Source organism: Canis aureus, chromosome 1 (genome assembly GCF_053574225.1).
Source record: "Canis aureus isolate CA01 chromosome 1, VMU_Caureus_v.1.0, whole genome shotgun sequence".
NCBI classification, from domain to species: Eukaryota; Metazoa; Chordata; class Mammalia; order Carnivora; family Canidae; genus Canis; species Canis aureus.
The window spans coordinates 105,234,154-105,257,744 of record NC_135611.1 but is presented as its reverse complement, the minus strand read 5'-3'; the positions used below and the strand labels follow the sequence as shown (position 1 = coordinate 105,257,744).

General features: G+C 41.0%; 1 protein-coding gene across 15 annotated transcripts in view; it reads left to right on the top strand.

Moving 5' to 3' along the window:
- The window catches only part of LOC144324750 (KRAB domain-containing protein 5-like), a 167,336-nt gene that overhangs the window by 6,813 nt on the left and 136,932 nt on the right, over positions 1 to 23,591 (top strand). The window contains exons 1-2 of one of the 15 annotated variants that reach the window (XM_077916118.1): positions 4,299 to 4,387; positions 6,662 to 6,859. The exons of 13 other annotated variants lie outside the window; for them this stretch is intronic. The gene's annotated coding sequence lies outside the window, so the exon portion shown is untranslated. Of the gene's footprint in view, positions 1 to 4,298; positions 4,388 to 6,661; positions 6,860 to 23,591 lie in introns of those variants that run through there. One more of the 15 variants, XM_077916107.1, reaches the window with a different exon arrangement.

Sequence of the window (23,591 nt, the reverse complement as noted above, 5' to 3'; positions counted from 1 at the left end):
ATTTCTGGACTACCTCGTCTGGAATTTCCGTATTTGCCTACCATACCTTTTCCTCTAGAGCCCCTGAGAAAGGCAGCTCCTTCTTTCCCATCTTCATTTTCAGTCCAAGACCATCTGTCTGAGCACCTGGGAATGATGGGAAAGAGATCTTCCTGACTGGGTCCTCTGCCTGCCTCAATGTCTAGATCTTCTTCACTATGAATAAGGAATGGACTATCCCTGCACCCAGCTGTTCCCCCACCCTGAGAGTGTGCACTACCTCCCACACCCTTCAGGTCCCAGGGTGAAATTTGCATCCTGACCACATGCGCTCCATTTTTACCTCTAGAGAATTATTTTTGTTATCATACACAGACTGTGGTATAGCCTAACCTTAACAAAGCCCTTTATTCACTACATTCTCTCATGTTTACAACAAAAAATTTCTTTTATGGATGTCTTCTCCTTTAATAAGAGCCTTTTTTTTTTTTTTTTTGCTCACAGTCAGAGCAAAATATGCAAACATCGTCATTGTATTCTCTCCTCAGTGTTGCCTGCAGTGTATACTTGACCCTTATCCAATCAGGCTTTCCCATCTACTGTTCCACTCTCCTTGTCAGGGGCAGTGATGTCCTGTTCTCTAGAAATATTGATTAATTCACTGTCCTCAACTGTCTGATGAGCAACATGTTGAATAGTGTGATTACTCCTTCTTCCTTAAAAGATCATTTTTTCATGGCTTTAGGACATCCCACTATTGACAAATCTGTCATCTGTATGCCTGTTTCAATTTTCTTCTCTCTACCTTGTTCACTTCTCAGTTTGCTCTGCTGATTTTTTTCTCAGCTCCTTGCTCTCTGATTGGAGGAAAGCTAGTTTTGGGCCTCTTCTCCATCTATACTGTTGACTTTCCATGGTACCACATCTCAGGGCTTTGAACACCCTGAGGTCTCCTAGGTCCACACTCCATTTCAGACCTCCACCCTGAATGCCAGATTGTGTTTTCCAGGTGTCTCCTTGTCGCCTGTGCTCGCACATCTAACAGGCATCTCCACCTTACAGTGTCCAAACATGACCTCCTGAACTCCCACAATTTTATTCCTTGCAGTCCTCCACCTCCCAGTTAAGAGCAATGCCATCTTCCTGGGGTGATATCTTGGCATATTTTCGAAGTACACAGCATGTTTTCAAAATATTACAGCAAAATACATTGTGTGTGTGTTTTCACTTAAGATAGGTAAAAAAAAAATTAGATATTAACTTAAGATGGGTGAGAGACTACATGGCTTCCAAAATTCACTTGGGAAAGGGGAGAACAGTTTCTGAAGACCATGGCCACCCATTCCTGATCTACTTCTGTGACCTGATCCCCTGCTTGTCTCCTCCCTTACTGGGATTAAGGCCCAAGTTGTTTTTGCTGTTGCTGGGACCAGGGTCAGCACTGCCTCAGGGCTTTTCCAAGGGTGGTCCCTCTGCCTAGAATTCTCTGACTCTTCAAATGCATGTGGTGAACTTCCTTCCCCAGGTCTTTGTTGTAATATCACCTCCTAATGGGGACAGGTTTCTGTTTCATCCTTGAACTTGTTTCAGGTATTCTCCATTAGGAAACTCTCTGTCAACAGACTTTTACTGTTGTATGCGTTACTTTAACAATGGTGCTGTGGGTTCCATCCTAAATAAAGCCTGACCCTTTGGTTCTGGTGCAAGCTCTGCCATTTATTACCTGTTCGACCAGAGGCACATCCTTAGAGTGTGTGTGACAGAGTTGGGTCAAATGTAAGATGGGAACAAATACTAATTTAATTGGATGCTATGTCTTTATACAAGTTAGCACTTGTAAAGCTTTAGAGTAACGCTTACCATATGGGGAGTGTTCAAAACTTCTGATCTGTTCTGATCTCATCAGTTTCCCATTTTTCCAATTTTCACCTTTCGTTGATGCTACTGTGCACTTCGTCATCCTGAAGACACTATTCATGCTCTAGCTCATGTAGACGTTAGCTGTCATTTAATGTGTACAACATACTATGTAGAACTCATATATAGTTTATCACTGGTCAACATCTTTTCATTGTGTATATTTTTTTCCTTTCCTTCAAATAATAATCTCATCTCTATATTTGAATGTATTGTGGAGATAATATAAATCTTCTATTCTTCCTGGGCCCACTATTGTCTCTTAGAGGCCCATTTAGTAATTTGGTGACTAGAAAATCATTCTCTTGACCGGTGATACTAACTTCCAATGCTAGTGTGATGTCGGTTTGTTGACCTATCTTCCATGAATATATCAGTGGAAGGTTAACAAACATCCTTAAATCTCAGGCATCTTTAATTTTTCTTTGTCCTAATGTAGAAGATCATGTTGTTTTTTCTTCTGTACCATTATTTTTTTCTGATGTATTTTAATTTCACGAAATTCTACTTGTATTCTCTTAAAAGTAGAAAAATACATTTTCTTAGATATTCTTTGCTTGTCAGTACATTATTTACAAAAGTATATTCATCTTCTGAGTATCAACTTCCTTTTCTCTTATTTCACGTTTTGTTTCTTGGCTTTTTAAAAAATCTTTTTGCTTACTCATATATTGCATTGAGGTTCCAGGCTTTGCATTCTTTCTGTGAGTTTTATAACTCTGGAAGAGCATCATTTGAGGTGATAATTGTAAATGAAAATATCCTCATGGTATACCAGAGAAAGTCCTTGTGTCTAGAATCTGGAATAGCACTAATATTTCTTCCAGAGACTCATGTGGTGACCTCAGGCAAACTGCTTAACTTCTGTTGTTCTCCTTCCCTTTTTTTGGGATTACTTCTGACCAATATTGTTTACTATTGAACTGTTTATGGTACTCAAAGCCCAAACTGACTAGTTCATCTGTCAGGGCTGAAAATAGCCCATCTCTACAAGGTTGCCATGGCATTCCACTCTGGTTTTGTACTTAAAACACTACCTAAAGTGACCATGAAAAGTACCTTTCTTTTCCATTCAGTCATCATATTATACCCTCTACTTCACTTCTCCATTTCATTAGGTATATATAGAGTTCATTATTTCCCTTTTGTTTTAATCATTTTATTAAATTTAGGAATATTGACATATATTAGTTTCTGGTGTACAAAATAATGATTCAGTATTTGTATAAATTGTGAAACAATCACCACAGTAAATCTAGTTAACATCCGTTAACAAACATTGTTACAAGAATTTTTTTTCTTGGGACTCCTGGGTGGCTCAGCGGTTGAGCGTCTGCCTTTGGCTCAGGACGTGATCCCGCAGTCCCTGGGATCAAGTCCCATATCGGGCTCCCTGCATGGAGCCTGCTCTCCGCTCTGCCTATATCTCTGCCTATCTCTTGGGGTCTCTCATGAATAAATAAATAAAATCTTAAAAAAAGAAAAAAAGAATTCTTTTTCTTGGATGAGAACTTTTAAGATCTATTTTCAGCAATTTTCACGTATGCAGTATTGTATGTATATAATTTATCTTGCACAATATTGTAAAATCTCAATAGTTTAGCAGATGGAAATTCTCTGATGGAAAAGTCTAACAAATCCAAATATGGGATGTATGACTTGAAATGCTCTTTTGTAGATGTATCTGAGCACTCATTTCTAACTGACCCTTCGATCTCTTTCCTTCTCTCATTTTTGTGAAATAAGTACTTTCCTGCTGGCCTCTTGGTGAAATGTGCTTTCATTTCAGCAACTGTTTATATTAGGGATGTGGCCATAGATTTATCTGAGGAGGAGTGGGAGTGCTTGGACTTTGCTCAGAGGGTCTTGTACAGGGATGTGATATTGGAGAGGTAGAGGAACCTGGTCTCCCTGGGTGAAGATTAGTTTCCCTACAGAGGTTGGGAACTGCCTGAGTTATCTTTGTGTTTCTGTTGAGAGTTTCTTGGGAGCCCCTGCCCTGCTTGAGATTAAAGTCCTGTTGATTCAGAAATAAAATGCTGCATCATCTGAATTTCAACCGCATCTGAATTTCAACCCCCACCCTTTTATCAGATGATATGCTCACTACTTGCAGGTTAGTGGTGGTGCTAGAGGTTGAGGAGGAACAAGACCTCATGTCAAAACTTTAAAATATCAGATTGCCTGGTTTTACTCCTGTAATTTTGATTCAGTAGCTCTGGGAAGAGAGCTGGATATCTGTATGTGTCAAACATTTTTAAGCATTTGGAAGAAAAGTGTCAGTGAACAAATTTGTGAAGTGCTATTCTAGACCCATCTGTAATGAATGTCCTTGGTCTCAGCTGACAAAGGGCTGGGAATACCCAAGGACATCATCTACCGGTTTCCATGTCAACAGGAATCTCTTTCTGAGCTGAATATGAACTCCATTGTGGAGCACGGGAGAGCTCTGGAACCTCAAGAGTGGGGTGAAACTAGCAGCAAAACCCAGGTGCGTGGGAAGGCGTCAAAGATGTGAACACCAGTAAGGGTCAGGTGGCAGAGAGGAAGTGACTTCCTGAAATGCCATTTGGGATATTCTCCCCAGATGGGATAGGTGGTTGGAAAAGAAGAGTTGATTTTTCATGGACTCTCAAAGGAACCCGTTCTATCCCTCCCTTACTCTCTTCTTTGTATGTATGTTTCCTGCACTCCTCAGTGGTACTGCAGCTCTTGTCCACAACAAGGGCAAAGTCTTCATCCTGACCAGATATGCTGGTCTCTGCCCCCTGGGGCCCTTTACTGGTTCAGCCTTGGGGAGCACATGGAGTGCTCTTTGTGAGGGCCATTGTTCCTCCTTTGTTTTTTTTTTTTTTACACTTTTTTTTTTTTTTTTTTTTTATTTATAATAGTCACACACAGAGAGAGAGAGAGAGGCAGACACACAGGCAGAGGGAGAAGCAGGCTCCATGCACCGGGAGCCCGACGTGGGACTCGATCCTGGGTCTCCAGGATCGCGCCCTGGGCCAAAGGCAGGCGCCAAACCGCTGCGCCACCCAGGGATCCCTCTTCCTCCTTTGGCCTCTCCTTCTCTGGTCAGTCACATATATCTGATCTGATGCCACCCCTCACCCTGACTGTGGGCCTTCTCCAGCTTGCATTCAGTTTCATGTGCTGAGTGACCTATCATGATAGAAACGTTGGCTACTCTTTTGCGTCTAGGGCTCGAGGCAGGTGCATGGCTTTCTCAAGCCCTCTGCCTGTGTTGTGCCTCCACTATATCCTCATGTCCACTTTCACCCCTCAGCGGCATGTGTACTAGGAATAGAGTCGTTCTTCTGAGATTGCTACTCAGCAGTGCTGTATAGACAATGGGTGGGGAAAACCTTTGTTTGATTCCCAGTCCTTCAAGGGGAGTATATCTCAGGCTTCAGGCCCTCAGCCTGAAGACTACAGGCAGACCCCAGGTCCTGTTTGAATATCCCACAGAGTTGAACCCCTTTATTTTAGTTTACTGTTTTTTCTTTGTCTCCCTTTTGCAGTTCCTCTTTAGTCTGTGAGTGTGGGAAAGTCTTGGCTCTTCTGATTTCCTGGTTTCATAAGTTTGGATGGTTTGGCCTCTGAAATTTTCTTGGTTCTGAACTACAGTTCCTCAGTGTCTGAAAATTTATTCTCATATTTTCTGCTGTGATAACCCAGCCTTTAGGTGCTGGACAGCTTGTGGTGAAGTGTCTCCCATGAGGAGTTTTACTGGATCAAAGAGCATTCTGGATGGAGAATACTTCTATTTAGATGTCACAGCATCATCCTGCTAAGTAGAGACATGGTCCCTGAAGTACCTGAGTAGAGCGGTCAGCATATTCCAGATGTTGCTACTGATTATAGTCTGAGAGCCTGGCTTATGGCTCCAGTTCTGGTTTTTGGAGTGTCACAGAAGTGTCTCTCAAAGGCATTGTGGCAATGTTGATGGAGTACATTAAGCATTATTCTCCTTGATTTGGTGTGAACAAGTACAGGAATTTATTCTAGGTAGAAAATTCCCTGCCTTCATAACCCCATCTATGCTGACCAACTATTATTCATGCAACAGTGTTCATTCTGTGTGTGGGTTGCTGCTCTTTCTTCAACAAATAAGATGTTGATTTACTGTGTTGAGGAATTATGAGTTCATGTTGTGTACCTTTTTTTTTTTTAAATTTTTTATTTATTTATGATAGTCACAGAGAGAGAGAGAGAGGCAGAGACACAGGCAGAGGGAGAAGCAGGCTCCATGCACCGGGAGCCCGATGTGGGATTCGATCTAGGGTCTCCCGGATCGCGCCCTGGGCCAAAGGCAGGCACCAAACCGCTGCGCCACCCAGGGATCCCATGTTGTGTACCTTATTGAACTCTACCCCATTTCTGTAGTTGAAAATGCTATTACTTTGATCTGCAGGTTTCCATGTATTACAAATGAACCTATTATGTATTTAATCATTGATTATGTACTTTTGATGATATTCATCAGAGTTCTTTGTTTTATACCTGTAATTTGTGGTACTGTTTGATCAGGGAATGAATGTTGTTTCATATATTTCACAAGACTTCCTTCTTGAGTGTTAAGGGTTATAGCAGAGCAGGTGTTTTCCCAAAACCTATATAATCTCTAGAATTTTGGGAAAATATAATCATATTTATCCTTCCTTCATCTGTTTTGCTTGAGTTAATACCTGCTTATTAACAAATACCTTTCCCATTTGGATGAAATTGGATTTTTAAAATTGGGAATATTGGATATTGCAAACAGGTACGACCTGGCTGTGGCAAAACCAAAGGCAAGTCTGGGTAACAAAAAGAGGAAAAAGGAGTCGAGAAGGCTGTTGTAAAAGTTGTTTGGAGTAAACTGGAAGTTGGAAGTATGGTGGTTTTTCATTTTCTGAGCTGTTGCATGTGAAGCATAAAGGAAGTATCTCTTTCTCTGGCTGGAGTAGTATCCATATACAAGGTAAGATCTATGTAAGGTCAAGTTTTCCTCTTCCTGTTGGGTCTACAGTTGACTAGGAATAGTAGAGCATGAGAGCTCTACTTGTGGAAACCTTCAGAGTTCATTTTAGTGAGATTTCCTGTTACTACTGTCCATGTTACCATTTGACCGACATCTCAACATTTTCCCTATCCTTAACTCCTGGCAACAAACACTCTTCTCTTTATTTTTATGACTTTAACTTTTTTAATATATTTCACATATAAATATATGTAGAGAGATATATATGTATATATATTAATTTATTTATGTGTGTATATATGTTTCATACAGTGTGTGTATATATATATGTGTGTATTCTGCATATGGCTTATTTCATGTAATAAAATGTCCTTCAAGTTTTAGGGGCCGAGTGCAGGCTCTCCCAAATTGGGCTATTTTTGCATGAAGATTATTTTGAGCTAAAAAGCAATCAAAACCCAGCAGATTCAAGAGAGCCTTTATTTTTTTTTTCTTTTTAAAGATTTTTAAAATTTATTTATTCATGAGACACACACAGAGAGAGGCAGAGACACAGGCAGAGGGAGAAACAGGCTCCATGCAGGAAGCCTGATGTGGGACTCGATTCCAGGACTCCAGGATCATGCCCTGAGCCAAAGACACACTCAACCGCTGAGCCACCCAGGTGTCCTAAGAAGAGCCTTTAAATAAATAATAAATAGCAAAACTGCCCCAGGAAGAGTTGTCACCATAGATAATTACATTAGGGTATAATCTAGGTATTGTGGACAGGGAAGAACCCAAGCCCTGTTTGATCAAAGTCCTCTATGTCCCGTTGTTCTGAGTGGCTGGCAAACATTTATTTACCAAACGTGAATCCTTTTTTTTTTTTTTTTTTAAGGTTTTATTTATTTATTCATGAGAGAGACAGACAGAGAGAGGCAGAGACACAGGCAGAGGGAGAAGCAGGCTCCATGCAGGGAGCCTGACATGGGACTCGATCCCAGGTCTCCAGGATCACACTCTGGGCGGAAGGTGGCACTAAACCGCTGAGCCACCCGGGCTGCCCACGTGTATTCTTTTTCATCTTCCCGTGAATTGCATTTCTTCCTTTGAAGTCCCAGACCTTTACCTTTTTCTTTTTAGTTCCGAATGACATATTTGCATCATTTTGCCTGTCATTGGAATTTTCATGTCCGTGAAAATTTCCCATACATATGTCCTTCTTTTTATTTTCTCCTGTTAATCTGTCTATGTCAATTTGATTCTTAGACAAGCTAGAAGAACCTTGAAAGGGACAGGGATTTTTGTTGCCAAATAAAGTTCATCCTGCTGCTGCAAATGGAAGAATTTCCTTAGATAGGTTGATATCTTCAAAAAAACTTTCTATCTGTATTTCTTTCTATCTGTATGTAACATTTTAAAAAATGCATTTGAGTGGAAGCAGAGTAATTGACTCCAAAATACATTATTGTGCATATGGATTGGTTTGACCAGAAGGCAGTTAGGACATAGCAGGATCAGAAAAAATTTCCCTCTTATCTATCTATCTATCTATCTATCTATCTATCTATCTATTATTTAGTTAGTTAGTTAGTTAGTTAAAGATTTTATTTATTTATTCATGAGAGACACACACAGAGAGAGGCAGAGACACAGGCAGAGGGAGAAGCAGCCTCTACGCAGGGAGCCCGACCTGGGACTCGATCCCAGGTCTCCAGGATCAGGCCCTGGACCGAAGGCGGCACTAAACCGCCGAGCCACCCGGGCTGCCCTCCCTTAATTATTTAAAAGAAATTAGATGGGGAACTGTAAAGGTTAAGATGAAGTCACTCATGTGAAGTAACCAGTCATGTCAATTAGTGATGTAAGTAGTGGAGGACATTGTAGCTAAGACCTGATATCATTCATACCAATACAGATTGGCAGTACTTGGGACTGATAGTCCTGGCAATATTGAGCGCTGTTAACCACTGGAATGAGAAGAGGCCTGCAAAGATCCAAGACTGATGAAATCCTTCAGTAAGGAAGGAAGTTATGTAGCAAACTGCAAACAGTTTTGAAGCAAACCCTTCCATGTCTGATTGCATTTGAGAGGCAACCTCCACCAAAGGTTCTGCCTGATTGATCTCTGAATGCAATAGAGATCTTCCACTGCTAGAAGACCATAAGCACTATGTGCCAAGGGCTGACCCAAAACGGACCTGAGTCCCCATCTCATATGCATGCTCAAGAGACTGACTTCACCTTTGGTTTGTTAACTTCTTACCCCTTATTGTATCATGTTTCTTGTGTGAGGTGTATAAAGCCAAGTTCAGTGCTTAGTGAAATGTTACTGAGTTTGGAATTCTCAACCTGCTTTACAATTACGTTAATCTTGCTTGCTAGTTGAATAAAACGGATGTAGAAAGACACAATTCATGTATGTGTCTTTATAGTGTTCTTGAAACAGGAATCTGTATAGGAACAAGAGCTGATACCAGAGATAACTTTTTTCTTTTTTTTTTTAATTTTTTATTTATTTATGATAGTCATAGAGAGAGAGAGAGGGGCAGAGACACAGGCAGAGGGAGAAGCAGGCTCCATGCACCGGGAGCCCAACGTGGGATTCGATCCCGGGTCTCCAGGATCGCACCCTGGGCCAAAGGCAGGCGCCAAACCGCTGCGCCACCCAGGGATCCCCAGAGATAACTTTTTTAAAAAAGATTTTTTATTTCTTCATGAGAGACACACAGAGAGTGCCAGAGACATAGGCAGAGAGAAGGCAGAGACCCCCCCTGTGGGGAGCTTGATGTGGGACTTGATCCCAGGACCCCTGGATCACAACCTGAGCCAAAGGCAGTTGCTCAACCACGGAGCCACTTAGGTGCCCCCTAGATAACTTATATATCAGAAAGAGTTACCTGCCTAGCATGACAAAATTAGTTTACCACGGGCTCTTGTCATTTTCCTCTTTACAGACTTCTCCCTTTTTGAAGTTCTAAATCCCTACCCCTTTATCTGGAGGTCAGAATGGTATATAAATGTAAGTTGCATGTCTTTGAGCCTAATGTGTTTGGGGTTCCTTTAAGATATTTAATTTGGGGATCCCTGGGTGGCGCAGCGGTTTAGCGCCTGCCTTTGGACCAGGGCGCGATCCTGGAGACCCAGGATCGAATACCACGTCAGGCTCCCGGCATGGAGCCTGCTTCTCCCTCTGCCTATGTCTCTGCCTCTCTCTCTCTCTCTGTGTGTGACTATCATAAATAAAAAAAAAAAAAAAAAAAAAAAGACATTTAATTTGTTTTTCTCCTGTCAATCTTTTTTAGCCAAGAACCCAGAAGGGCAGTGGGAAAATTATTTTTCCTCCCTGCACTAAATTATTACCAAAAAATGAAAGAAAGAAAACAATGAGAATTTCCTCTGAAGTACCACTCCATGCTTGCTTTCTGTATTCCTCCCATCTACCTTTGTTTAGATCCTATTTTATACAATCAGTGTTAGAGAAAAAGAAGGAACAGAAAGGCTGAGCCCAGCATCTATATCCTCAGGGAAATATGAGACACCTAGTACCAACTCCTACTAAAGTATTAGGATGATTAATTCACATACATGTGCCTGAGGTTTCCAGCATATTGCATGATACCCTATATAGGTGCCTGCACAGAGTAAATGATCAATAAACACTGCATTAATGATGGATCTATATTATTTTCCAAATATAGACTTACTTAGACATTACTGTCTTCTCTATTCTTCTGTTAGCGCCAAAGGGCCAACAAAGAATGTGATGTTTCAAGACTGTGATTAGTAGTCTTCAATGGGAACCAAGAGAATTTGTATTGCGATGAGTTTGAGAAGATCAGATGTGCTGTGTCTGTTTTCTCTAGTTTAGTGCTTTGATTAAGGGTCTATGTGAAAGAAGACTTAAACTACCTCAGGCTATACCTCCTAATTACTTTTTCTTTCAAGCTTATCTTTTAACTCAGGGAAAAGACCAGGTAGGCGAAACATTTCCTGATAGGAATCAAAACTACCCCTTAAGTAATAGAATCCTCTTGATTCATCCCAAGACAATGATCAACCTCATCTTTAGTGTTCAGCTGCATGTACCCATTGACTTTGGTCCTACATTTTTCTTATATAAACCTATTAGTATTTTCAGCATTCTGGAGGTGGCCTTTAGCATGCTATTTTGTTTTCCTAGTGTTGGCCTCACTGAAGTGAATTCCTTTCTTGTTTCACCACCACTAGTCTCTCTGCCTTTGGATTTTGTTAATGGTGAGTGGCCAAACCTACTGTGCTTGAGACCTCTGGAGCCAGATGCTCTTGCACCTTAAGCTTTGGTTACAATTTTTGTTGAACCAGCCATGGGCTGTGCTTTTGATTTGTCCAGCTCCCTTGAGATTGTCCAGATGGAGCAGTTGGCCAGAACAGCATGCCAAAACTCACTCATTTCTTTCCTGAGCTAATAATGGATCAGAGCTAGCTACTTGAGGCTAGTTGACCCTGGGTTGAGGGAGTGGGAACAGACCCTTGCAGCTGCTGAAACTTGTTTTGTTTCAAGTTTCAGTTAGGTGCTCCGAACTGCCATTGACTCCTTAACCACATTTGGTGAAACAGAAAATGGAATTATAAGTAGTGGGTCCTAAAGTTTTGGCTCCTGGTAAGTTCCCTCAATAAGTATACATAGAACTCTGCCCTTCTTTGGCTCCCTGCTGTTGTGTGGTTTTGAATCACTTGTTTTGGATTTTAGTGAACCATTTGTTTCAGGTTTTTGTAATGCATATGTTCAAGCTTACATAGCTTGGGTTGTGGCAGGGACCATAGTAATTTGTAAGATACCATTGGAAAAAGGAACAGATGTGGCATAAATGGGAATGTAGAGTATACATTTGGGAAGATCTCTGTTGGAAATTGTGTGTGTGTGTGTGTGTGTGTGTGTGTGTGTGTGTGTGAATGAAAATGGGGAATGGTAACTGTCCTCTCTCAAACCTCCTAGGGAGAATACTGGCTGATTGGTGGGGTTTGGGGGAGGCTTTTGTGGGGGGGTTCTTCGTATTTTTGTCTTTTAGTTATTAAACCAAGACCAAGAAAAAGTGATTTTTTTTTTTTTTTTTGTCGTAACTCCACCTTATCATGTATATGTTATGCTTAGAAGAAAGATGGCCACTTAGTGGATCTCTTGGATTTCTTCCTCCTAATATGGTGCCTCCAAGTACAGGGTTTTATTTTGGCTCTTTTAGCTTTCTAAGAAGCTGTTTGGTTCAGTTGGTGAATCTCCCAGCTCTTGGGGAAGAAGGAGTGCTATAAGATACTCTCCTTGCTTCATTTAGTTTAGTTTTCTTTCTTCTGTGTTCTTTTTGAACTTTTGCCTAGTTAGAGGGGGAATGTTCTTTCTCTTTCCATAGTAAGTCCATTTGGACATATTTTTGAATGAATGGTGCAGAAAGCCAAAAAGGAACCTGAGAAAAAGCCTGTTTTGCAAGAGGGAGAAACAGTAGACAGACATAAGGGAATGTTAGCCCAAAATTAAACACAGTCTTTGATTCTGCCTCCCCGTCCTTCTGGTGCTGCTCATATTGTTGGCCTTTATACCATCCCCAGCACCTCCAACAACCTTGGCTTCTGTACCTCCTCCCCTTACTATTCTACCCTCACAGAAACCTCCTTTTGAGGTTCAAATGGAAGCACTTCTCAGATCAACATGAATAGGCCCAGAGGCGCTCCTGGACTTACATCTCCCACTTCAGATTTCCTCACAAGAGCCCCAAGGTAAAACTGACAATAGGGAACAAATTAATTGACTTTTTTAGTAGTCATAGATTTAACATATTTGGTATTGAAGCTTATTCAAGTTTGTTGGTTTAATTAAAATAGCTGTTTCATTATAGTTATCAGCATTAAATATAAAAATTATGTTGTGGGTGCCTGGGTGGTTCACTTAGTTAAGCCTCTGACTTTGGCTCAGGTCCTGATCCTGCATGTACCCATTGGGATCCTGGGATGGAGTCCTGCATTGGGCTCCTCGTGGGGACCCTGCTTCTCCTCTCACTCGTCTCCTCCTGCCTGCTTATGCTCTGTCTCCCTTTCTCTCAAATAAATAGTCTTAAAAAAATTCTATTATACCTAAAATTATTAGTTATATTAGTCTTATCTCTGTTACTATCCATGTCATGGAAATAATGGTTCATTTTGTCTGTCTTATGATGTTTTCATGGGTAATTGTTAATTTTTTTTTCTGACTCCTTCATATGATGAAGCAAAGGAGAGGGCAGCCTTTTGTGCATTTCAGTATTCTTCTGTCTCTGGCCGTGCTGAAACTTTTAAAAGCTTACAGGTGTGATTTCTGTACATAATATCTGGAGAGCAGAAGGGAGAGGAAGAAATGGCTGCTTCTCAGGTAAATCTTGTCTTGATTTAGCTCAGGGGCTTTGTCCTCATTTCTTTTCTTTTCTTTTTTTTTTTTTTTTTTTTTTAAGATTTTGTTTATTCATGAGAGACACACAGAGAGAGAAGCAGAGACATAGGCAGAGAGAGAAGCAGGCTCCATGCAAGGAGCCTGATGTGGGACTCCAGGACCATGCCCTGGGCCGAAGGCAGGTGCTAAACTGCTGAGCCATCCAGGGCTCCCCTGTCCTCATTTCTTACTGAAATGTCATATAGTTAGAACTTGCAAAAATTTACTTCTCTACCTCTTGAGGATCTTGTCTAGGAAATTTGTTTTTTATGATAGTAAGTGCTTTAGAGATTCCTCGTTGATATCCTGGGGCCATCTCTCCATTCTCTTGAACCAAGTTCTATACAGCCTGAGGAATTTCTACTATGAATTCATGACCTATAACTATTCAAAATATTTACCTCTGTGACAGATCAGCATGGGGATATATGGATACTCAAGATTCTCACTGAAGATGGGTTGGGTTTGGGATTCCAGTGAAGGAGGAGAATATATAATATTTAGGTTCTGTCTGGGTGTGGCCTGAGTCTATGTAAACTAGATTGAGGAAATGATGAAACCAACCAGGTGGCTACTGGGTCCCTAGAATAAATCAACATTCTGAAAAAGAAAGCTTTGCTGTCGAGATTGTTTTAAAGAAAGACCTACTGTTTAAAATACATTAAAGATTACAGGATATGAAAGCTGTCATTTGAAATATGCATAAAACCGGGATCCCTGGGTGGCGCAGCGGTTTGGCGCCTGCCTTTGGCCCAGGGCGCGATCCTGGAGACCCGGGATCGAGTCCCACGTCGGGCTCCCGGTGCATGGAGCCTGCTTCTCCCTCTGCCTATGTCTCTGCTTCTCTCTCTCTCTCTGTGCGACTATCATAAATAAAATTTAAAAAAAAAAATTGAAATATGCATAAAACTACTGTTTTCTTATGATTAGAATCCTATTATGAATTAATATTTTTTATTTGACAAACTGTTGAAGCAGTTATGAGTCCTTTTTTTTTTTAAGATTTATTTATTTATGATAGACACAGAGAGAGAGAGAGAGAGAGGCAGAGACACAGGCAGAGGGAGGAGCAGGCTCCATGCCAGGAGCCCGATGCGGGACCCAATCCCAGGTCCCCAGGATCACGCCCTGGGCCAAAGGCAGGCACCAAACCGCTGAGCCACCCAGGGATCCCAGTTATGAGTCCTTGTATGTGCATCAGGCAGCTGATGTTAGTTTGTTTCATTACAGCTATTAATTTTGTTCACTTTGTTCAGGGTTTCTGTGCCAGGTTCCCCCTATATAAAGTTAGTATTGTTCTTATTATCATTAATAAGGATCCGGAAGGGATTTACTGAAAGATGTGCATAAACCATCATATTTAATGTGGAAACTCCCATCTTCTAGTTTCTCTTTCTTGTGGTTTGCTTTGGAAAACAAAGGCTCTCACCCTTGTTTACTGGAGATCCTGGCTTTTGTAGGTAAAGGTTCTCCTTTTTTTTTTTTTTTTTTTTAAAGATTTTATTCATTTATTCATGACAGACACAGAGAGAGAGAGGCAGAGACACAGGCAGAGGGAGAAGCAGGCTCCATGCAGGGAACCTGACGTGGGACTCGATCCCGGGTCTCCAGGATCATATCCCGGCCTGAAGGTGGCACCAAACCTCTGGGCCATCGGAGCTACCCTGTAGGTAAAGGTTCTAAATTAGTCATTGATCCTCTAGTTTTCCATTTTATTCCCTGAAATGTCATGTATATCTCTTCTTTATTATTTTGTTTTTATTTCCAGCAAAGGGAAACCAGCATTGTATAATTTCTGTATGTTCAAGTATCTTAAATTCTATAGTGTAACTCAGTACAAATGATGAAATCATTCCAAGGAAATAACTAGGCATTTGTTGGTGTAAAGAAAGAAATGTTAAGGTGAAACATCATGAATCTTTCCCTTTTTTAGGGTTTCTCTGTCACTCTAGATTACTGAGAATTCATTAAATGGCATAGAATATTGTTGCCAATATCTGTTCCTCATTTTTGATTCAGCAGTTCTTGAAAGTGGAGTTAAGGAACTGAAAATTGAAAATGCTTCCTAAGTATTCTAAAGAGTGCATCAGGGACGCCTGGGTGGCTCAGCAGTTGAGTGCCTTTGGCTCAAGGCGTGATCCCAGAGTCCGGGGATCAAGTCCAACATCGGGCTCCCTGCACAGAGCCTGCTTCTCCCTCCGCCCATGTCTCTGCTTCTCTCAGTGTGTGTCTCATGAATAAATAAATCTCTAAAGAGTATATCAGGAAACAGTGTTTGAAGAAATAATTAAAAAAAAAAAGAAATAATTTTCTATAACTTTCTGTAATGTGCTTTCTACTGAGCATAGTGTTGGATTTGAAATTGAAGGTTTTCCAGCAAGAGTCCTCTTTCTTTTTTTTCTTATGAACCAGTTTTGTTGTCTCTAGGCTGAATCTGGTCACCTTGTTTGGAAAAAGAAAGTACATAAACAGAAAGGAGACAGTAGCCACATACCCGTTAGATGGTGAGAATAAATGAAGCAGATGACACAGGTGAGGGCCAAAAGTCAAAGGAGAAAACTGTACCTTAAAAATGTGGTTTGGGAAGCTCTGCTTGAATGGAATGATTCTGGAATGGAAGCCTAGGTTTAATTCTCAGGTGGTAACAGAGGAACATCTTCTATCTCACTCTTTACAAGCTCCTACATCCTCTAAGGATTTACCTTCTGTTCCAGTGTCTTCCATGGCATTCACAGTGAGAGTTGAAAGCCTCTCCATGGCCACTGAGGGTCTATATGATCTGATTGTTCTTCCATTGTTTCTGGGGGCATATGAAAATCTGTGTGTGTGTGTGTGTGTGTGTGTGTGTGTGTGTGTGTGTATGGAGTTTCTAAGTGATGGCCCCAATGTGATTTATTCCTCTCTTATTTTGAGGTGTATTTGTCTTCTGGAGACACAAATTCTGATACAACATCAGGAATATGGGTTAGATTAACCCCCTCTTATCAAATTTTATGCAGAGCAACCCTCTCCATGGAGGCTTCCCTATTGGCCAGACCCTGTACTCCATCCTCAGAAATGTACCTGGGAGCCTCACAGTATTTACTTTGGCCTCACAATGGAGTATCCCGGATCACATCATTAAGATTTAAATGATGCTAGGTCCCATCAAGTACCAAATGCCATTATCTTGTGTTGGAACACTGAAGATGGTAGTTGTGAAAACTACATAGGGGATTCCAATGGGAAGCCAAAAGTGAGAATGACTTTGCTAAACATTGCTTGTCAGAATTTCACGAACATAGGAATCTCTTGAGGTTCCCATTAAAAGCAGTCTGGATTCCCACACTCAGAGATTTTGATTCCCTAGATCTGAGATAGGCTCACTGATTTTTTTTGAAGATTTTATTTTATTTGTGAGAGACACACAGAAACATAGGCAGAGAGAGAAGCAGGCTCCATGCAGGGATCCTGATGCAGAACTCAATCCTGGGACTCCAGGATCATGCCCTGGGCCAAAGATAGGCGCTCAACGGCTGAGCCACCCAGGCATCCCTCATTAATTGGTATTTTTAACAGCCGTTGAGGTTCATTTTATTTCTAGTAGCCCTAAGCGAGAGAAAGCTGTCCTGCTATTATACCAGCATCCTATCTGAACACATACACTGCTTATTCCCAGTAAAGATCACTAACAGCTACTCTGCTCACTTGCTGCAGTTTGGGAAGTTTAAATAGGCTGTTTGTGACTAGGCTGTTTTTAGGGGAAAAAAAATTGTACTCTATGGGTTTAGTGTTTACTGAGTATCTACTACATGCTCACAGGTATTTGAGGATGCATTGTGTCCAGGATGTTGTGCTGGATGTCATAAATACATTATCTGAGTTAATCTTTGAAATACCCTGGGAATTGGGTATTATGTGTCCATTTTTCCCAGGAAGATTAGGATACTGAGTTTGCCTTCCTGGGAGTAGAGATGCTCTCCCTTTTCATTATCAGTAATCATAAAAATTGTGTTGGATTTAATGGCAGAAATACAGACATTACACTGGCAGATAAAGGGTAGATTAGAGGTTCTGAGGGAAATTTGATGGTTCATTCATTTGTATATGTGTATTTTGTTCATTTTTTACGTATGGACTACCAGTGGACACCCCAGTAATGGAAGATGGGATGCTACCTGTTACTTTGGAAGTTTTGTTTTAACAAGAAAGGTGAAACTGACTCACCAAATTTTAAGTCCTTTGTTCACCTTTAGCTGAGTCTGAGCCTCAGAAAAGTGTGAATGTGAACTCAGGCCACCTAAGAGGTGGAGCTGGCAGGAACTCTGTTCCCTGAGCTGTTCTGAGAAGGGAGGGTCAGGGACTGTGGTGGAGCTGTGGGGGGCAGTTTTGTAATCTGAGGTCATTTTCGACAGAATTTGAACTGACAGTTCTCTCTTAGGCTCTGCATACTCCATTTTTTTTTTTTTTTTAATTTTTATTTATTTATGATAGTCACACAGAGAAAGAGAGAAGCAGAGACAGAAGCAGGCTCCATGCACTGGGAGCCTGACGTGGGATTCGATCCCAGGTCCCCAGGATCACGCCCTGGGCCAAAGGCAGGCGCTAAACCACAGCGCCACCCGGGGATCCCTGCATACTCCATTTTGATACAAGGATGTATCTGGATGCAAATTATGGGCAGCTGAGCTCTGTGCCCACAATGCTAGGCCCGAACTATGAAACAGAAATCCGGCGTGATTATAAGATGGGATTGATGGGTGCCTTATGCATTTATATTACACAAGGTGACACGGGGTGGCTGGTCCCAGATCCCCCGTCTGCTCTGAGGTCCCCTGCATTGTGGATGTGTGGGATTCCTGTTCTTCAGGTGTTCACCCGTGTTCTCTGTGCATGTGTGGTTTTGGCACTAGGAAGACAGAAACGGGAGAGGGCATCAGAAACTCTGGGTATGATAATAGCATTGGTCAAAGGGAGGACTGGTCCATCCATCGACTCTGGTCCTAGATTGCCTAACCTGTGAACTCAGGTGTGTGGGTTTGGTTAAGATGGGATTCAGAGCTAGTGCTCTGGAGAACCTGGGCTGGTGAAGGAAGGAAACCTGCAGTATGACTGCAGAATTTGGCTTTGAGAACAGCAATGCCCTCCGAGAGCCAGAAGGCATCTCTGCCAGAAGTCCTCTGTGCACATGTGCAGCACATGGTAGGAAACTATCTGCACAGGAGCTTTGTGGAGCCATTATCAAGAGTGAAATCTGAGCAAGTTGACAGCAATCGTGTTGGTGTGTTGTGCGCATGTGCACAGCGGGTGGAGTGGCACAGGGAAATATGGCTTACTGAGTCTTCTTCCACGTTGCGAGTGGGCAAGATGTCTATAAGGTCAGATCAGTAAAGCGTTCAAAATGAAAGGTGGTAGGTAGTATTAAAAGATGAACTAATGATGTACATTCAGATTTTTAAGAATTAATTTGGCCAGTTAATCTGTATATTCAAATGGTTAGGTATGCTCCACCTGTAGGAGATAGCAGTAAGGTTTTTACAGAGAAGATATGGAAGCAAAGCAAAGACAGCGTCTGATTGGATGTACCTTAGGCAGTTGACTTATTTTTGGAAGGCCTAGTTGACTGTAATTACCTGTTGTTGTTTTTTTATTTAAAGATTTTATTTATTTATTCATGAGAGACACACACAGAGGCAGAGACACAGGCAAAGGGAGAAGCAGGCCTCCTGCAAGGAGCTGGATGTGGGACTCAATCCCAGATCCCAGGATCACACCCTGAGCTGAAGGCAGATGCTCAACTGCTGAGCCACCCAGGCATCCCCTAATTATCTGTTTATAAGTTCATTTTCTTCCATTCCAGTGCAGTGACTGTGAATTAAGGTGTGGTTTGCTTACTGAGGCTACCTAGGCCATTAGAGCCAGTTGAGTCTAATGGCTTTCCTGTTTAATTTCTTTAACAGTGGAAACACAGTTGGTAGCGATTAAGGTTTTTTTTTTTTTTTTTTTTTTAAGATTTTCTTTATTTATTCATGAGAGACACACACAGAGAGAGAGAGGCAGAGACAGGCAGAGGGAGGAGAAGCAGGCACCATGCAGGGAGCCCTATGTGGGACTGGATCCCAGGACTCCAGGATCACACCCTGAGCCAAAGGCAGACACTTAACTGCTGAGTCACCCAGGTGTCCCAGAATATTAAAGGTTTTTAAACCCATTTGCAAGGGTAGTTCAGCAATTTTCCATCTACTGTAAGAATGCACGGTCATGATGGTGCAACAATCTCATGTCCCAGAACCACCCAGTAAGTCACATGTGTACGAATCAAAGATCCACATTTCATGATGTATGTAATAGCAGAAGATAGATAACATTCAACTATGTAATTGTATAAACAAGAGTATTTCAACAAGGTTGTTACATTTACAATTATTGTGGGATATGATGTGTTTTTTGTGTTGCTGCAGATCCATTTCTAGGTGTAAAAATGCCACCTCCATGTAGCATTGTTTAAGGAGAGCAATTTATTTTTTTTTTAATTTTTTAAAAAAATTTTTATTTATTTATGATAGTCACAGAGAGAGAGAGAGAGAGAGGCAGAGAGGCAGAGACATAGGCAGAGGGAGAAGCAGGCTCCATGCACCACGAGCCCGACGTGGGATTCGATCCCGGGTCTCCAGGATCGCGCCCTGGGCCAAAGGCAGGCGCTAAACCGCTGCGCCACCCAGGGATCCCAAGGAGAGCAATTTGATCTACATTAAGTTTGATATGAAATATTTATGTAAACATTGAACCAGGTATAAAATATTTTAGTGCCTGTGTGTGTTATACTTTGAAGTTGCATAAGAGGGAGGATCCACCTAAACCTGACAAGGTATTATTACTGAACATGAAACTATTATTGATTAGGGTAATTTAATGAGGATTTTTACTTTAAATATTTTATAAATTAATTTTTAAAAAAATTTTTAAAATTTTTATTTAAAATCAATGTTTCATGAGGCATTGAACCTTCTCAGAACCTCTGGGTCAGCAGTCACTTCCAGGATCATTCAGGTTGTTGGTAAAAACCATTTTCTTCTAATGGTTCCCATGTGACCCCCTGGTTATGCATGGTTATCCCAAAACAAGAGAGAAAATACTGACTCTCATTGTTTTCTCAAAATTTGACCTATGGTCCTTTACTGTATATTCAATTGGAAGGGTTTCTGGGTATTTTATATAAGTAAGGTTATTGCCTCATGGGCTGAAATTAGAAATTGTTGACAATTGTGAGTCAAGTGCAAATCAGAGAATTAAATGAGTAGGAAAATGAATTAGTAGCCTCCATTTGAACCCCTACAACTTCCATTACCCCCAGCTCCACCCCTCCTCTCTATCCCCCATTGTGACCTCAATATCTTCACTCTCCTAACTTTAGATATCTATGAGACCTCAGGCTTGCCCTGCAAATGACCCTCTAGTCTTCTTCATAGCTCTTCTAGTCCATCGTGTGCAATTTAGACCTCTATACCAATAAACTACTTTATGCCTGATCCTAGAGGCCTCAGCTTAAACTTCCTCCCCTTCTGTTGCCCCCAAATCTTCCATCCTCCGATCTTTCCTCCTTCTCCACTGCCATTTATCTTCCCCCCCATCCCGTGACTTCAGCGCATTTATTGTGTCTTTTATGTTCACTGCCATCATTTATCAGGAGGCCTTAGTTTTCTTATGACCCTGTACCCATTACCCCCAACCCTATACTCCCTCTTTCTCATGGGCCCTTAAGCCTACTGATTCCCATTGTTCTCCCAGCTCCAATGATCCCTCTCTACCCGTGTTAAATCCCTGTGCCCATTATATTCCTCAGGCCTGATCTTTTCTTCCCACCATTCATCTCTGGTTAGACCACTGAATACCCTCAGGATTGCATTCATAAGCAGCCATCCCCCTTCTACCCCTGTGTTCTTTAACCCTTCATGGGCAATAAGGTTTGCATGCCTTTGACCCAGCCTTGCCTTTGAACTCCCTTTTGCCAGTAAATTCTTCATCCATTATTCCCTTCCTTCTCATGATTTCCATCACCCTCTTATTCCTTCAACACACATATGCCTCATATCCTTAATGCTCCTGCATATACCCACCCCCAACCTTAAAACCTGTAGTGCACTTTAATCTCTCAGTGACATTTAACTGCCTAGTGCCCTTTAGTCCTGTTGTGGGTTACATAGTGTGCCTCAAATATGCTCAAGTCCTAATTCACAGTACCTGTAATTATACCTTATTGGGCAAGTAGGATCTTTCCAGATGTGACTAAGTGGATACAAAGTCATACTGGATTTGAGTAAGCCTGAATTCAGTGGCTGGTGTCCTATAACAGAGAAGTTTAGACACACACACGGAACAGTGTGTGACGATGAAGGCGAGACTGAGTAATGCATCTACTAGCCGAGGAAGGCCAAGGATACCTGACAGTCTCTAGAAGTTAGGAAGAGGGAAGACTCCATTCTTGAGATGAAGTGTAGCCCTGCCAACAGCTTGACTTCTGCCAACAGCTTGACTTCAGATATCTAAGAACCTCCAGAACTGTGAGACACTAATTTTTTGGTTTGTTAAGCCACCTAGTTATGGTAATTTGTTACAGCAGCCCTTGGAAACTAACATAGTTCCTGTCCTCTCTTATTCTGTGGCTCTGTTACCCCAAGCCCTGAGACTCTGCAGCTCCATTTATCCCTGTGCCCCTCATTCTTACCCCCACCCCATATCACTACTTGTCTTCATGCCATGTACTTCAACCTAAAGTGGCACTGCTCCTTACTCTTTCAGTGGCACACTTTGTGAATATAGTCCTTGTGGAGTTCTGCTATGTTGGAAGGAGTATAAAGAGTGGAAAGAGCTTTTGTTTTTGGACATCCAGGGGACTGTAGTTAATCCTATTTTTTTCCATATACAAACACTTCTATCATGTGATTGGATGAGATTTTTGTGAACCTGAGCGTGACTGTGAGTTTGTCATCATAAGTATGTTTCATTATGGGTATGTTGAGAGGGAGTCTGTATGTGGTGTTTCTGCATTGGTGTTTGTGAATGTGGAGTGTGTGAGTATGCAAGTGACTGTGTGTGAGTATATGTGATTATGTATTTGAATGTTAATTCAGGCTTGTGTTTGTACCTGTGTGTAGATGTGGTCTCTGTCTGTGTGTATAGAATATAAATTGTATCCTATTATGGCTCTAATCCATGCTTTGGCAATTGTGGTGACTTTGGGAAGGAGACAGGGATCAAATGTAGATATGTTTCCTTGAAATTTGAAAGGATTGAAGGTTATTTCTTCAATTTCAGTAAGTAGAACTAAAGCCTATTACAGAAATGTGAGAACCCACGTTAAGAGCACCATTAGAAACTCAGTAGAAATGACTTAATGATATTTTTTAAAATAGCAGAATCAGCTTTTTTCCCCCTGCTTATTAAACCATTTTTTCAAAAAAAAAAAAAAAACAACAACAACAACAAAAAAAAAAACCATTTTTTCCTAGTTCATTTTTGTGAGAGCCTCTTTTATAACATTCGCAGTTATCATGGATATTCTGTTTAGAATTGCTATTAATCCTAGGATCAATATTGTTAGATTATATTTTCCCACCAAATGTCCATATTATTTAATTTCCAAACTGATTTTCATGGAATTGTACAAATCAGCATAACAAATTGTCATTTCATATTAATTGTATTGGTACTGAAATCGCCACTCAGAATGTTTGTATGATTACTTTTCTCTGTTGAAGAATTATGGCACAAGTATGTGGTTAGAAAATGAGGAAAGAACTCAGGTTGCAGCAGAAGAATTTATCAGGGAAATATAGAATCCAGTAAAACACAAGTTTTTTGCTTACCCTTCATATGTCATCCTCAGCATGGTCTGCTCCCCTTCGTATGAGAAGCCTTTTGCTTTCCAGGGATGATGGAAAGGATGGCGTTTCTTTGCAAATCCTAACAATCTGTTCAGATGTGTATGACCTTATGATTGAAACTTTGTAATTTAATTTGGCTTTGTATGTCTCCAAACTCATTTTGTGGTTTTCCTTTATGGCACTGGATGATATAAATATATAATGCATATACATATATACAGATCTATATACATATATATGTTCATGTATACTTGTACTAATGACATAAATGATTATCATTATGTGAAATTAAATTTTCTGTCTTTTTTGAGTGCCTATATTTGATTCAGGTTTATAGTGTTATTATAGAGAGAGCAGTATTAAAATATTTCCTAGGATTGAAGGGATATCCATTATACTCCCATAGAATTCCACAAGTCACAAGCTCCCCATAAACAAAATGTCTTCTAGT